At 37.4% G+C, this 16,928-nt stretch overlaps 1 protein-coding gene and 1 pseudogene across 4 annotated transcripts in view; one reads left to right on the forward strand and one right to left on the reverse strand.

Moving 5' to 3' along the window:
- Positions 1 to 16,928, reverse strand: part of Znf407 (zinc finger protein 407) — a 373,602-nt gene that overhangs the window by 101,182 nt on the left and 255,492 nt on the right. The gene's annotated exons all lie outside the window — the stretch shown is intronic.
- Positions 10,747 to 11,284, forward strand: LOC138831537 (ubiquitin-ribosomal protein eS31 fusion protein-like; annotated as a pseudogene).

Consider the following 16,928-nt stretch of genomic DNA (forward strand, 5'->3'; position numbering starts at 1 on the left):
TTTAAAATGAGAAATGCAACTCATGTGAAGCTGTTCTAAAAGAATGTCTACTTTGTTAATTATTTTCTTTGCTTTACTTCTTCACATATCATTTATATAGTGTCTGTGGTTGATATAAGATCTGAAAATACAACTAATTTTAAAAATCATTCCATATTGGTCTTCTGATGTCAAAGTATTATTGAGATACTAAACCTCATCATACATAAAGAAATCTACTTGTGATGTACTGTTGCTAAAAAGAAAATATAGCGATAGTCTGCCAATATGTAAATATCTGAAATAATTAAGATAAACTTTTTCATGCTTCATTTCTAACATTTCAATAATTTACTCTCCAGAGTCCAGATTACAGAATGAAAAACAATGTAAAAGGCAAGCGGGAAGTGAAAGTCTAATGGATGGTACTGATACACATGTTGAGATGAATAAATCTGTATTACATGTAACCATGTAGCTGGAATTATGCTCAAAAGTAGTAGGAGGAGAATATATGAGTGAACATGTTCCTTTAGAATGGAAAGCCCCTTCAGGATGAAAGCAGCGATGCACATGGCCTGTGCACGGAACTGGAGCATGTCTACCTGCTGTCAACTAGCACTCGGTGCTCTAACTATTATTCCCTCTTCCTGGATTTGATAACCTCGCCAAGGACACAGAGAGCTGTCAGTCACTGGAGGGGTGGCCACTCCCCACCCCTATTTTCTTGGTGCAAACATAAGGAAGTTCTTTTGTGAAGTGATCATTTTCTAGAGGTCACTCAGACTATAATTTCAGACCCTACTCACCATCCTGATGGTCTTTCTGAGGAAATTGGACCCAGTGGGAACGTTTTCTCCCTCTGCTCAGTCTATGGGTCAGCATTTTCCTTTCTTTGTAGCTCTTAATTCCCGTAAGTGACAATTATTTAAGACACAGTTAGAGAAGGGGCAATGTACATTCATCCAATAAAACCTAAATATTAAAAAGGACAGAAAAATTCAGCATGGTTACTAAGGATAAATGGGACAGTATTTAGCATTTGAAGGAGACCATGAGTAAATGAGGGACATGTTAAAAGAAATGGTTAGAGGTTAAAAAAAAAAGAACTAAAAAGATCATACTATGTGTCAAACAGACAGACCATCTTAATTATGAAAGGTTAATAGTGCAGTCAAAATAAATTAAAAGGTGGCAGAATCATTATAATATATAGTAACTGGAAATCCACCCAAATCTAAGTTTAGATTTTTAACCAGCATATGATTAAAAAAAAAAAACCACCAGATTAGCACTATGGCCTAACACAAACACACACACACACACACACACACACACACACACACACACACACACACACACACACACACACACACACACACACACACACACACACACTTTATACCTCGGAGGATAGATGTATAGAAAAATTGCACTACACTAACCTATTAGGACTGAATATATGTGATAAATAAGGTCAAAAATGTTGAGAAGCAAAAGAAGAATGGTAAGAATTTTGAATTTTATGTGGTCCACTGATAAACACACAGGCACGACAGGAACAGGTGAAAAAGAAGGAGCAAATTGAAACAACTGGCTACTCAGGAAATAGCGCTGCAAAAGCTCTGAGTACAAATACTATGCAGACAATGACAAAATCTGCGCACCACTGATAATCCACAGTACAGTGCTCCCAGCCTTCCAATGACACCACTTCTCTCTCTCTCTCTCTTTTTTTTTTTTTTTGGGTGAGGAGCCTGGGACTTGGACTCAGGGCCTAAGCGCTGTCTCTGAGCTTCTTTGGCTCAAGGGTAGCACTTATACTACGTGAAGCATAGCTTCACTTCCAGCTTTTACAGTAGTATAGTGAAGATAAGAGGCTCACTCACAGACTTTCCTGCCTGGGCTGGGTTTGAACTGCAATCTTCAGATCTCAGCCTCCTGAGTAGCTGGGATCATAGATGGGTGCCTCTGGCACCCATCTTACATGCCACCATTTTACATGTTAAATACCAATGACTGATTCAAATTCAGTTACCCAATCAAACAATGTTAAATTAATATTGAAATAATCTGATTTAACTACCTTCCTGTTACATTAAAAAATGTAATTTGTCAAGAAAATACAGGATGTGGTATGCATAAAATATGGTAGATATAAAACTTCTAAATTTAAAGTGAAGCGTCATACATAAACTGCATTTATTCCATTAGAACCACTTTTAAAGTTTTAATTCTCATAATTATCAAAGATCTAATTCCTATAATACATCCCTTAGTCCATGCCACTTAAAGTGTTTCTGTTTCTGTGACTGAACCTTAATTGATAAAACACTTTAGAGATAGTGACATTTGGTCCAAGAATCACATATAACATCTGTCATAAAGTAGTGGCATAATAATGTTACACTGGACTGATTGCTAGTCTTAAGAGTTCAGGTCAGTTACTTTGTCTCACTCCCCCCTCCCTCCCACCATTAAGTTAGGATTAGTAGTAGCAGGGTGGGGGTAGGGGGTATATTCATGAAGTTAAATAAGACTCTTAAAAACATGTTAATACTTGGAAAGGAGTGTGTGCTCATCAACAGTTGTCCTATATAATGAGGTCGATTATTTCTAACAAGGTGGAATCAGGTCAACGCAACTTTCTAGCTTTGTCTCCGATTCAGGAATAGAAACAAGAAGGTTATGAAAAGTCTCCGCTGATGCTCCTCAAAGATCATTTCCAGAAGAACCTCCAAAAAAACACACTGCAAGCCGGGCGCCGGTGGCTCACGCCTGTAATCCTAGCTACTCAGGAGGCTGAGATCTGAGGATCGCGGTTCAAAGCCAGCCCGGGCAGGAGAGACCGTGAGACTCCTATCTCCAATAAACCACCAGAAAACCGGAAGTGGCGCTGTAGCTCAAGTGGTAGAGCGCTCGCCTTGAGCTGAAGAGCTGAGGGACAGCGTCCAGGCCCAGAGCTCAAGCCCCACGACCGACAAAAAAAAAAAAAAAAAAAAAACACACTGCAGAGTTTCTTCTTATAGATCTCACACAGAGAATGGGTATTAGTGTAAACTAGTGTCTACTCACTGCCAGGGCAGGGGCCATGCCTGCCGGGGTGGTGGAGCAGACACTACCGGATGGTGTCTGTGAGCACACACTGAGCATCATCAGTCTACACAGGAATCGTGGAACAAAAGAGCCCATTCAAAAGGTTTGGATGACCATCAGAAGGTCTCAACATCAGAGCAATTACCAGTTCTCAAAGAAAACGGACTTAAGAGTTGCCTCAGAAGGTTTGTTGCGTATCTGCAATGTACGAACTAAAGAAACAGAATATAAGTTTCCTGAACCCAGAGAAATTTACAAAACTTTCTAAACTAAGAAAGCTTAAAAATTAAGTCACTTTTATCTCATCACCAGATACAACAAAAATATTATGAATTAACATTTAGGAAATAGTGCAGGGAGCTTAGATTCCACAGGATAAACCTTGTATCACTGGGATGTTAGTATCCAATTTTCTAGAATTGTATGATAGGAAGGAGTGAAATACTCACATCAAAGACAGGATCCTATCTGTAGATGGCTTAGAAATATAAAGAACTATGCATACAATTAAGGAAATGCAACACAATAGAACACCTTCTCAGAAGACAGAAATAGCAGGGAGGAGAGTCGTTTTTCTTCTTCATTACTGGACCTGTGTAGAGGCAAATTGCTCATGAACCTGAACATACAGGAATAAAGCTAAAATGTCAACATGCCTCATTCTAGTTTTAGCTTAAAAACTTTGAGCCAAATATTCAACTTAGTCTGTACTACCACAATAAGATTGTTTCCTACACTCAAGTGAAAATGACTATACATATTAATATGATAGTTGAGTACCTTGACATCGTAATGCCTAGAAGATGTACATACCCAAACGGATCCTGCCATAAGTAATAAAAAATGCATTGCCCTGGATTTGAAACATCTTTGTTAATGCAAGAAAGACATTACAGATTTGGTATGTTAAAATTGAACATAGAACATCATTAAAACACACTTCCTTATCCAGAAAAATGAGAGTTAAAAAAAAGAAAATATATTTAAAATTACAATAGAATTTTATCTGAAGTCAAACTCACTTTAAGGGTTGAGTTCTGCTTGATGGAAAAAGATTCATAATCTGAGCTGGAAGTACTGCTTAAGTGATAGAGCGCCTTGAACAAGTAAGTCAGAGCTAGCAAAACACCCTGTGTTCAAGCCCCAGCAGCGGCAACAATAATAGTAATAAAAATAAAATAATGCTGCTGATGATTATAATGGTAAGAATTTTTAAAGATTCATAATCCAAAAGCATTCATCACAGAAAAGCTAGTGTTGAACCTGGGATGCTCCTGCCTCATTCTCCTTGTTGATGAGCAGTGTGTGCACTATGGCTGCCCACTATTCAATGCAGACATGTGAGAACCAAGTGGGGTAACTTGAAAAGGTGGGGCGGGGAGAGACAGGAAGTGAAGGAGTGACCTTGATCAGCATGCACTGCGCTCACAAGCTGGTGTGAATTCAAACTCCTTCACCCAACCTCCCCAAGAGAATATAAATTATACAGACATAAGCAGGTAATTTTAAAATTATTTTAAACATTCTCTCTTCACTAGCTTGAGTGTATATATACACAAGTTTCTCTTTCTTCATTACATACAGGTAGAGAAGCTAGAAATATGGATGACGGTGCTATACTAGTCAACAGTAAAGTAAAATATAAAACATTCTAAGTCTTACTCAGCCTCAGTAAAAGAACAGTCCTGTTTCATTTCTCTGTCTTTTTCAGCATTTCATTGAATGTGGTTTAGAACTCCTCATGCACAAACTACTGATGCTACAAACACTTGTGAGTTCTCACGTCCTGGAACCCATCTGCTTTGCCCCTAGCTCTGATTACTCAATTCTTACAAAATCAAGCACTCTTCAACTTGCCTTCTTGCACTTAAGATTAATCATCTTCATTTACCCTCGAGTTGTACATATTATAGCTGCAGTTCCATCTCTGTATCAAACAGGATTTCCAAGGTCCATTTAAATAGCAAGAGCCCTCATATCAAAAGAACTTGATTAAAATTAAATGTGCACAAGAGTTTCCACAGGGAAACCTACTCTATCTGATCCCAGAATTAAGGGGCAAATTTGCTATCTGAATCTAAAGGAAGTTAAAAAAAATCCTAATTTTAACAACAGTTTATCCTAAAACACCAAGAAAAAGCCAAAGCTGCAGCTAAAGCTGCAACTGTTGGTTCACTCCCTAATTCTAGCTACTCAGGAGATTGAGCTCTTAGGACCATTCTACAAAGCCAGACACCCTAGGCACCAAAGTCTCTGAGTATCTTAGCTTAATTAACCACCAAGAAGCTGGAAGTGAAGCCATGGCTAAAGCCTCGAACCACAGCCATGAGCAGAAAAGCTAAGGGACAGCACTAACACCCTAAGTTTAAGCCCCAGTGATGTCATTAAAAAAAGCATACAAACCAAAACCAAACGAAAAACTCAAAAACGCACCAAGAAGTACCTTAGATCAATGCTGACTATGTGTTTTATAAAAAATGTAACATATTTAATAAATATTTACTTAAATAAAGAATGTTAGCTGGGCTCTGATGTCTCAGGCCTGTAATCCCAGCTACTCAGGAGGCTGAGAAGTGAGGATCATGGTTTGAAGCCTGACAAGGCAATAAAGTCCATGAGACTCTTAACTGCAAACTCCTGTAACGTCAGAAGTGGAATTGTGGTTCAGGTGGCATAGTACTAGCTTGGTGCAAAATACCCTCAAGGCCCTGGGTTCAAGCCTCAGGACTGGCATGCATGCACGCACACATATGCATACACGCACACACATACACACAAATGTTAAAGTATGCAATTTAACTACTTAATTGGGAGACGTTATGAGTCTGGAGTGTTGTTTCAGATCAAGAAAATATGAAGGATAAACTACCAAAAGAATAATGTAGATGTACATGAATATGTACAGTATGTCAACAATCCAGGCCACCTATGTTAACATGGAATCTTGACCCTTATCTATCATGAGCAGCACCTACTTACATCACTAATTAGAAGACAGAAGACAGAGTAATTTCAATTATATATTTTATTAATTAAATACATGAAAAGCCCATAATAGATGCCAGGCATTATTTTTTAAGTTTTTCACAAATTTAATTTGTTGAGTTGTTTCAATCATTTTCACTGAGACTGATCGCAACTTAAATGCAAAAGGCTATTTCATTATTTAAGACATGGGTTCTCTTTAAGACAAAAGAAATCCAGATTGGTCCCTGGCTAACATCTGAAAGGAAACCTGCACTGTATTTCACTCTGATGTAGTGAAACCAGACTAGGAATGTAAAGCAAATCCTGGAACTTGGTTCCCCAAAAGAGTTCTCTTTCAAAAAGAATTTATATTTCATGCAATGTGATTAAATTAATCTATGCCCCTTGCAAAAAAGACTTGCCCTTTTCTTTTATAAACAGGAAATCACTTATGCCAGGTTTTTATTTTAAGCATGCACTAAAATTATGATTTCTTACAAGAAGAGAGAATGACTTCCTGCCAATCACTCTGACACGCTACTCAACAAATGGCACTAATAGCTGTGACGAGAGCGAACATGTCTGAGCAGAGCTTGTTAAGATGGATCTAGACCAGCCATCAAAAATACTGTTTTATCAAGTTGGGGCCTACGCTTTCTTCTGCTGCAGTAAAAGCTATTATGTGATTCAACAGACTACTTTACAATGATGGATTATCATCTATTAAAAGAATATATCTCTAAGTGATTTTATCATTACTTTGGAAAAAAAAGAAAATAAAGTAAGCAAGTTTGTAAGTTCAAATATTGTTCTTACTTTTCAACAATAAATTAATTTTAAAAATTTATTCTAATGATTTATATGCTTCAGGTGCTTATAAATATATGCCATATAATTTCTTTTTGGTTTGTTATTCGTATAAGTGCTGTATTGAATGTTTAGCCTTTTCACCTTCACACATCTGAGCACTATCAGAAAGCCATCCTTACCACCCAAGATACTTATTTAAGAATCTTCTAATACAGGTATGTATAGAAAATAAGAGAAAACATTGAAGTGATTGCCTTTGGTATTTATAGTGATTGTGAACTGTGATGCATTTAACCCTAAAAGGAAAGAAACTCAGAAACAGGTCTTGACAAAGACCAGGCTTAGGCACACTGTTAAATGAAATAAGCTCATTTCAGCAGACAACTACAGTGTAATTCCATTTATATACGTGCTAAAATAATCTCTTGATTGAAAGCTTTTAGGACTGATTTAATATCATGTTATTTCATTCATTATATAGGAGAAATATGTTATAATAGATATAATGATACAGATGCAGCATGTAGTCTAGGTAAGTAGTAATGTAGAAGGCTACAGTATTTTAGTTTGTGTAACCACACTCTGTGATGGTCACACAATAGTGAAATTGCACAACAGCATTTTTCAGAAGTATTCAACGACTTTTGACTGGTTAATCAGTAATAAACATGACTTAGGTTAGTATTAATTATGATGCCAAAACTGACCCAAAAGGAATTACATCATAAACAATGAAAATAACAACTTATTCAATAGTATAAAAGGGTAGCAGAGAGCAAGTTACTGGGCACATTATATTCTCATACATATCTCACATATCATTTGTCCATAAGACTTTTTGAATAGCATAGTAAGCTCAGTAAGCAAGTCATTCAAGAGAAGAAAAAAAGACAGTGACAAATCTGACATTCTTGATGAGTTTAAATTAGATAACAGAATACTGAAGAGGAGGAATAACATTGAAGGAAAATACAAGTATTCATCCATGACATTTTAAGGGTAAAATTTAAAACTCATGTACACTTAATTTTTAAAAATTGTGATGCTAATATAGAGCAAAGAAACTGAACCAAAGAAATACTGCTGACTTTCTTTCAACAGAAGTGCAAAGACTATTCAAAGGAGGAAACATAGTGCTTTTAACAAATGATACCTTTATGCAGAAAAGAGAATTTTGGCTTAGATATCAAACATTATACAAAATATAACTCAAAATGAATCACACAACTAAATGGTATATGTAAAAGCATAAAGTTTCCAGAAAAAAAGAGTATTTTTTATCAGTATTTTAAATACTGTATCAAAGGCCATAAAAAATTCTCTATATCTGGTATTTTTTTGGTTCATTGGAGATAAGAATCTCACACTTTCCTGCCTGGGCTGGCTTCAAACTATGATCCAAAGATCATTAGTAGCTAGGATTGTAGATGTGAGCCACTGGCACCCAGAAAGGGAAAAAAAAAAATCAGTAATTGGAAGAATATTATAGACTTTTGCCTGTGAAAGACACTGTTGAGTGAAAAAGGACAAGAGAAAATATTTTCTCACTGTATTTCTGACAAAGGTATCATGTCAAAACATTAAAAAAAAAATACTATGAACTTATTTCCAAGGGAAAAGGGAGCAAAACACTTCAAGTCACATCTGAATTGACGCTCACCATCGTCTGTACATTGGTCAGACTTTTGTCACTGTTGATTTGAGAGAAACCATTTAAAAGGAGGAAAGATTCATTTCTCTTCATGGTTTCAGAGGACTCCTGGCCTCACCATTGGGCCATTCATACAGCATGATGGTGGGATGGCAGAGCTTTCAACTAAGCAGAAAGTCAGAAAGAGAACAGCGCTTGGGAGGTCTTTCCAAGACACGCTATCCGTGATCACCTTCCAGTAAGACCTCTCCTAATAGCCCATTCACTAAGAAATCAACGGACTGACCCCCGATGAAGTGAGAAGTGTCAGGGTCTAATTACCACTCAAGGATTAGATGCACCAGCTGTGGACCAAGCACTGAACAGATGAGCCTTCTTGGGGAACAATTCCTATCCAAATCATAATAATTAGTGATGAATAAAAAGAAAAATTAAAAGGTTAAGACACCACTGAACACTCAAAAGAATGAATTGAAATATTGGTAATAAGATGTGTAAATAAAGATGCTGAGTAAAAAAGACTGATGTTATAGGTAGAGAGAAAATGTAAAGCCACTTTGCAAAATAGTTTGGCAGTGCTCTTGAAAAGTTAAATATGCACAAACCATATAATACAAGCTTCTTGTTTCTAGATATCTTCTCTTTACGAAAAAAAAAAACAACCCTGTATACGAATATATATAGCAGCTCTATTTATAACTGCCCCAAAGAATAAGCAACTTAGATGCAGTGTTTCACCTGGATTTGATTTTCATCTTCCCAGTGAATAACAATGGACATACTTCTGTGAGCTTATTAGACATGTGAAGGCTTCTCTGGAAAATGGCTCTCCAGATAAGGGAAGCATTCTCTCCAGGTTATAGATTTCCCTTTCTTTTTCTTGATGGTGTCTTTGACACACTAATTTCTAAAATACTGTTGAAGCTCAGGTTATTTCTCTTTTGTAGTTTGTGGTACAAAAGATTTTAAAACCATGGATATTTGTGAGAAAGCAATAATCAGTGTACATACACATGTCTAGTCTTCCTGCTAAGAAGGAACAGAATCGGAGGAACAGAGAAACAACAGGAACACACAGTACTGGTTTATATATGCCACTCTCAAATAAAAGGAAGCCGGCTCCTTAAAAAAGTGGTCCACGTTAGGTCTAAGAGAGTACCAGAGCACACTAGTAAAGGAAGTAAAAAGATGCTCACAAGAGGAGAGAGGCATATCCAAGGATGTGATCCCACCTAAAAAAAAAAATCTAATAGTGAACTAAATCTTCAGTTGGAAAATAAATCACAATGGTTCTGATTTATAAGTCACAGAATCAAATAAATCTATACTGATAAAAATCAATAGAACAAATATGCTTTTCAGAGAGAAAGAAAAGACACTATAGAATTCTAATTCTTAAAAGGAGAACAAATGAAGTCATCATTTGGAAAACACAGGTTTTTATTCAGGTGAAATCTTCTAATGAATATCAAAGTTAATGGGCAAATATTTGAGGAGAAATAGTCTATTTGCAGAATTTGAGCTTATTTTCCCACAGACATACATTGTTTAAAAATGGAAATGAGTCCGTTTCTAGTAGAGGCATCTGCAGATCCAGACCTCATTCCATGGTTGCAGGTTACTATCTTGGGCTATCATGTACCCTGAAAGAATACACATTTCTTCTGAGATATTTTTCATGGACATAAACAAATTGTAAACAAACATTAGGCTAAGCCACATTAAGAGATATACTATATGGTAACTGACCAAAGCTCTCTAGAAGTGTCCAGACTATACAAGACCAAAAGGCTTTCATGAGCAGAAGACTACGAAGATGTAACAAACACAGGGAGTGCTGACCCCTAGGCTAAATCCCGTAAAAGAAAAGGATGTGAATGAAAAAACTGACAGGCTCTGAACAGAGAACATAGTGAAGTAAAACAGCATGATATGAATGTTAATTTCTTTGGCCTCTGAAGTTCTCCTATGCTTGTATGTTGCTAACATTTGGCGAAGTTAGATGAAGGACTGAAGAGACTTTGTATTCTGCAGCCATTACGTCAGTTTAAAATGACTTTAGAAAAGCTAAAGAAATAAAGAAAACTTACACAGTAGTCATTTTACCTACTACAAACATAAATGAATGAAATTGTGAAAGCATAATAATATGTAATACTTTAGTTTGAACTAAATTTCAAAGATAATTAACCAATATATCTAAGTTTCCCTCATAGTTTGAAAAACATCTCCTGCTTTTTCCGATCCACCATCAGCGGTGGGACCACCGCCAGGATGCAGATTTTCGTTAAAACCCTTACGGGGAAAACCATCACACTCGAGGTTGAACCCTCGGATACTATAGAAAATGTGAAGGCCAAGATCCAGGATAAGGAAGGAATTCCACCTGATCAGCAAAGACTGATCTTTGCTGGTAAGCAGCTGGAAGATGGACGAACTTTATCCAACTACAACATCCAAAAGGAGTCCACTCTTCATCTAGTATTGAGACTTCGGGGTGGTGCTAAGAAAAAGAAGAAGTCTTAAACCACTCCTAAGAAGAACAAGCATAAGAGAAAGAAGGTTAAATTGGCTGTCCTGAAATACTACAGGGTGGATGAAAATGGCAAAATTAGCCGTCTTCATCGAGAATGCCCTTCAGATGAATGTGGTGCTGGGGTTTCATGGTTAGCCATGTTGACAGGCATTACTGTGGCAAGCGTTGTCTTACTGTTTCAACAAGCCAGAAAACAAGTGATTGTGTATGAATTAATAAAAGGCATAATCTAAAAAAAAGAAAAACTCCTATTCATCTTCATGGAATCTTCAATTGAAATAATAATCTTTAATGCAGAATTAGCAGTAGGATTTATCAATACCTACTGTGTTTATCATATAAAACTGCCTGTTAGTAGGGACCAAAATAAGAGAGGATGTGTAAACTTTTAAAATAAATAAAATCTATTGAATTAGACAATTGGTGAAAGGTCTGCAAAAACATAAAAGCCCCATCAATTACCGGATATAATCACAGGGCTCCCTCCACTCTAACTTTGCACAATCCATTTTTGCCTTAGAATTTTGGTCAATGAAGTTGTCGTGCAGGATAAGCTCATAATTTTGTTCCCCACTATTTCAACGTTCAGAATGCAGTTCATTAATGCCTCAACTGCTGGTCCTGATAAGACTGCAACTTCGCCTGTTGACGAGGTGATCACGCTGCTCTGTACCCGTGTCACTATGTGCCGACGTGGCCCAAAAGCAATGAAGAGGTTTCACTGTGGTTCTGAATTACACTGTCATGCAGGAAAGAAGTAGATAAGGCTTTCTTTCTGGAAGCGCATTAAACATTAAAGCATTAAAACTCTTCTATGTAGCTGGGGGGAGAGGAGGGTGAACCTGAGTCACAGGAGCACCTGCGGTCTTATCAAAAATGCTTAACCAAATGGATGTCCACGAATTTCCAGCATCTTCAGTCTATTCTAGTAGAAATTACCAAGGGAAACTGTATTTCAGTTCTGCACCTTGACTCTATTTGAACAGCTTGTACAAAAAATTAAAACCCTGTGAGTTACATTTAGGATGAGAAAAGACAGAACATGGTTAAGGAACTTGCTTCAAAACAGCATATTCCCAATGGTGACAAAGTTCACACCAACAACTAGCTCACTAGAGTCCTTCGGCCCACTTCATGTGAGACATGTTCTGTGATTAGTTAGCAGATGGGAAATAAGAAAGTTATTTACCATGGAAATTGTAAAGTTAAGACATTTAACCTGGTAATACATGTACTCATATACTCTGACAGCTCAACTCCAAATGTTTAAGGTTTCTAGAACATACAGAACTACATACTAGAACATTCTTGAAAATAGTTGTGATTTTGATATGGAGTTGTGATATTCCAGTTAAGTATCCTTAGACAACTTAACTACTTTGAGATCTATTTTATGGGATTTCATCAAAATAAAAAGTTTCTGCACAGCAAAGGACATAGGTACCAAACTAGAAAGACAGCCAACAGACTAGAAGATTTTCACCAGCAATACATTCAATAAAGCTCTAATATCTGAAATATACAAGGAGATCAAAAAATTAACCTCTACCCAAAAACCGAATAAGAAAATCAATACATGGGAAAAGGAGCTAAAGAGAGATTTCTCAGAAGAAGAATGGTAAATGAACACATGAGAGAATGCTCAACTGGCCAGAATGCTGGCCAGGCAGGAAATGAAAATCAAAATAACACTGAGATTCCATCTCATCTCAGATTGGCCAACATCAAAAATTCAAATAACAACAAATGCTGGTGGAGATGGGGAAAAAGGAACCCTATTGCACTATTGGTGGAATGTACATTATGTACAATCACTCTGTACACTCCAAACACTCTGTGTTTGGAGATTCCTAAAAAAAATAAATATAGACCTTCCCTATTACCCAGACAGACATACCACTCTTGGACTTCTATCCAGAACAAGTCAGGATATGGTATGGTAAAGGCACTTACCTATTCACAATAGCCAAGTTATGGAAACAACCCAGATGACCTACAACAGATGAGTGAATTTAAAAAAAAGTGGTACATATAACTGAAATTTGACTCATTCATCAGAAAGAATAATATGCCATTTGCAGAGAAATGGATGAATTTAGAACAAATTATGTTAGAAGTGAAGTAAGGGCTGGGAAGGTGGCTCAGTGGTAGAGTGCTTACCTTGCATGCATGAGGCCCTGGATTCGAGTCCTCAGCACCACATAAGCAGAAAAAGCCGCAAGTGGTGCTGTGGCTCAAGTAGTAGGGTGCTAACCTTAAGCTGAAGAGCTGAGGGACAGCGCCCAGGCCCAGAGTTCAGGCCCCACGACCAACAACAACAAAAAAAGTGAAGAAAGTTAAGCTTAGAGAGACTAACAGTGCATTTTCTCTCACATATGGAAGTTAGACTTAAAACACAACTGGACATGATAACTTATACAAGACTGTGTGGATTCACACACAGACTAGAGGAGGATACCCTTAGGGGAAGAACACAAAGGTGTAACTCTTCGGAACATTTAAAGTACTGTTTATGGAAACAAATTCAAGGACTTGGAAACATGGTGTTGTTTTTGTTGTTGTTGTTGTTGCACTGTGTTGTTTTTAGTCATTTTGGGGGGGCTAAAGGGGAGCACAGAAAGAGAGGGAGGAAGGGGGGACAAATGCACTCATGGTATTCAGTAAACTATAGAAAATGAACTATGCAACTTGTAGGCAGACATGGGAGGAGAAAACTGGAAAGGAAAGAAAGGAGTAACACTGTCCAAAACAGAAATGTACTCACTATCCGACTTATGAAACGGTGACCTCTCTGTACAATACCATAATAATAACAAATTATATTTATTAAAAGATCTATTTTTTAAAAATCATGAAATTATGAATAGCACCCATTGGAGATTTGTTTTAATATCCTATCAAGAAACTTAGTGCTACTGTAACTCTTTCCCTTTCTTTTTCTATCTCTTTCCTCCCTCCTTTCTTTCTTTCTTTGTAATTTAAAAGCCAAATAAGCTAATGTAACAAACTTCTTCAGTACTGTAACAGAAAGCTACACACAAATATGGCTGGGTATAGAAGTACACAATACCAGGATCACCCTGCTTTAGCGCTGCTGGGAAACAGTGGTCACTGAGCAAAGAGGGGGTCCAGATGGACAGACAGTGTTTCTCTAACACTGCACCAGGGTGTTAAGCGGATACACGAATTAGACTGCATTCTGAAAAATATGAATCATTGGGTGGTGTGAAAAGGTCCATTTCAAAATTTTGTTGAGTAAGAGAAGTAATGATAACTCAAAACATCTGATTAACTTATCACTAAAAATAAACCTATTGAGATATATATATATATATATATATATATATATATATATATATCAATAAGTGAGATTTTCCTAGGTGCCAACTATATTGCTGAAAATTAGGAAAATAAAAAAATATTGCTCTGACAGTATTCACCCATTGACAACAAAGGATATGACAACTTTTTTCTCAACAGGAACTGCAACAGACGTGAGAAGAAGAGAAGAAAGCAAAAGGTAAGTACCAAAATACAAAACTCCCCTACCATAGGGGTACCAAGGGTGCTGCCGCAGCAGGGTGTAGCAAGAGGGCCTTCAGAGGAACGAGGCTGTCTAGCCAGCAGAAGCTCAAAGACTCCAGTAAATTAACCCAGCAGAGATGACCACAGTGAAGAGTCAGATCCTTGAATGGTAAGTATTTTAGGAAGTCTTTTGTTAACGGCGAAGAATCAGGAGACTAGAAAAGAAGGAACCTCATCTCAAGGTTAAAAAGAGAGAAGGGAGAAGATGAAAATTACAGACCTGTAAGGGTAACATCTATATTAGGAAATAAATCTGAGATGATACTTATGGATGAGCTTAATGATACATTTGGAAAAGTATAATTTAATAGCGTGAGTCAGCATGGATTAACCAAAGGCAATCATGGCAGAAAAAAAATCTCGTTCATTTTTAAGTTGAAGTAATAATTGGTTTATCTAAGAGAGAACCAATAAGAAACTGTCAAGCTGTTTTAGAGGCTTTTGGACCTTTTCATGGAAAAAATTATGGCGCACAGTCTCACGACATGTGTAAGAGCACCCAACCAAGAGGATGAAGTAACAGGGCAAGAAACAGAGGGCCGGGAAGAGCCATGGGAAGTACTGCCTTTTCTTGAGCTCTGAGTGGCACTCACATGGCTTGTAAATGATGAAGAAGAAGATTCCACATATTAGCAAACCTGAATAGGGAGGTAACAGGCCATGGTGAAAACAAAGGGCTAGGGCTATTGCACCTTCCATGGGTTAAACACAGGATGAAAGACAGAACATGAAATTTAGTATGCCAGGCTGGGAAGGTGGCTCAGTGGTAGAGCGCTTGCCTTGCATGAATGAGGCTCTGGGTTTGATTCCTCAGCACCACACAAGCAGAAAAAGCCAGAAGTGGTGCTGTGGCTCACATGGTAGATGGCCTTCAGCAGAAGAACTGAGGGACAGTGCCCAGGCCCAGAGTTCAAGCCTCATGACCGAAAAAAAAAAAATTAATATGCTTAAGTATGAACTTAGATAGGAATAAGTGTAATCAAGTAAGAATAGCTTGAATGGTATTAAATTAGGTCCCTTTAGAAGAAAAATGAGGCTGGGTTTTTTGATAAGTGAAACTTTTCATACTCGCATACTTGTGACTAATCAGAGGCAAATTCTATGCAATACAATGAAAAAAATGCTATTAACAATATAAAAGGTGATTATCTTAGAGACCATGAAAATCCCAATCTGTCAGGAGAACATGACAGATTCATGTGCTATCACTCTGTATTGGTAATAATCAAATGTACATTTTTAAATGATTATATCTTAATATCTAAGAAAGGACCAACACAAAATCAATTTAAATATGATACAAAAGTATGGGATAGAAACACACAAACAATTAAGCAGAACACCATGCCGTGCTTTAATGCTTAATTTCTCCTACAAAGAGAACTCAGGGAAACATACTACATATCAAGACCCAGCTCCGCAGGGAGAAATGTGAAACAAGGAAACCAGCCTCACAGCCTTGGCCACAAGAAGGAATGCTCCAGGCAGAGCCGATCCATGAACACTGAGAACAACTTCAGCAGCAAGACATGGGGTCTCTGAATGGCAAAGGCAATGGTGAAAGTCTCATGTGGCTGATGTGAAGGACATCTTTCTTCTCAAGCACCACCTGTAGTCGGCGATCTTCTTGTCCCTCCTCCTCCTTTCCCCATCTCCACGTCCTCCTTTCTTTGGGTTACATTACAGCAATCTGTAATAACCACTGAAGGGAACTGTGTACAATGTCATACTGAGACTCAGTTGTATTATGAACACAGACACATACTTATCTCTTCCTTAAGTTATGATCATCAAGCTTCATGGATAAGAGATGGTGGGAATTCAATTACTAAAACTGTAGAAATCAAATCAAGATAATTTCTTCGGATGGCGTGGACTTCGCTAGATGGAATTGTAGTATCCAATAGGCAAAATAATTCTGATCACTTTAAATGTGATGTCAATGTGGGGATTAATATGATTTAAAAATTTTTTTAAATATTAGATCTATAATAGACCTAAATGAAACTCTTTAGAAAATCACAAGTAAGGGTAATGTGTTTTTTAAAAAGTACATAAGTGGGGGCTGGGAAGTTGGCTCATGGTAGAGCGCTTACCTCGCATGCATGAGACCCAGGGTTCGATTCCTCAGCACCACATAAGCAGGAAAAAAATGGCGCTATGGCTCAAGTGCTAGGGCATTAGCTTTGAGCTGAAGAGCCGAGGGACCGTTCAGCCCCCATTACCAATCAAAAAAAAAAAGTATATAAGCGAAAAAGTGCACAGTCACAGGAGAGCACAGGATGAATTACTTCAAACTGAACC

Source organism: Dipodomys merriami, unplaced genomic scaffold (assembly GCF_024711535.1).
Source record: "Dipodomys merriami isolate MVZ:Mamm:240054 unplaced genomic scaffold, mDipMer1.0.p SCAF_2, whole genome shotgun sequence".
In the NCBI taxonomy this organism is placed as follows: Eukaryota; Metazoa; Chordata; class Mammalia; order Rodentia; family Heteromyidae; genus Dipodomys; species Dipodomys merriami.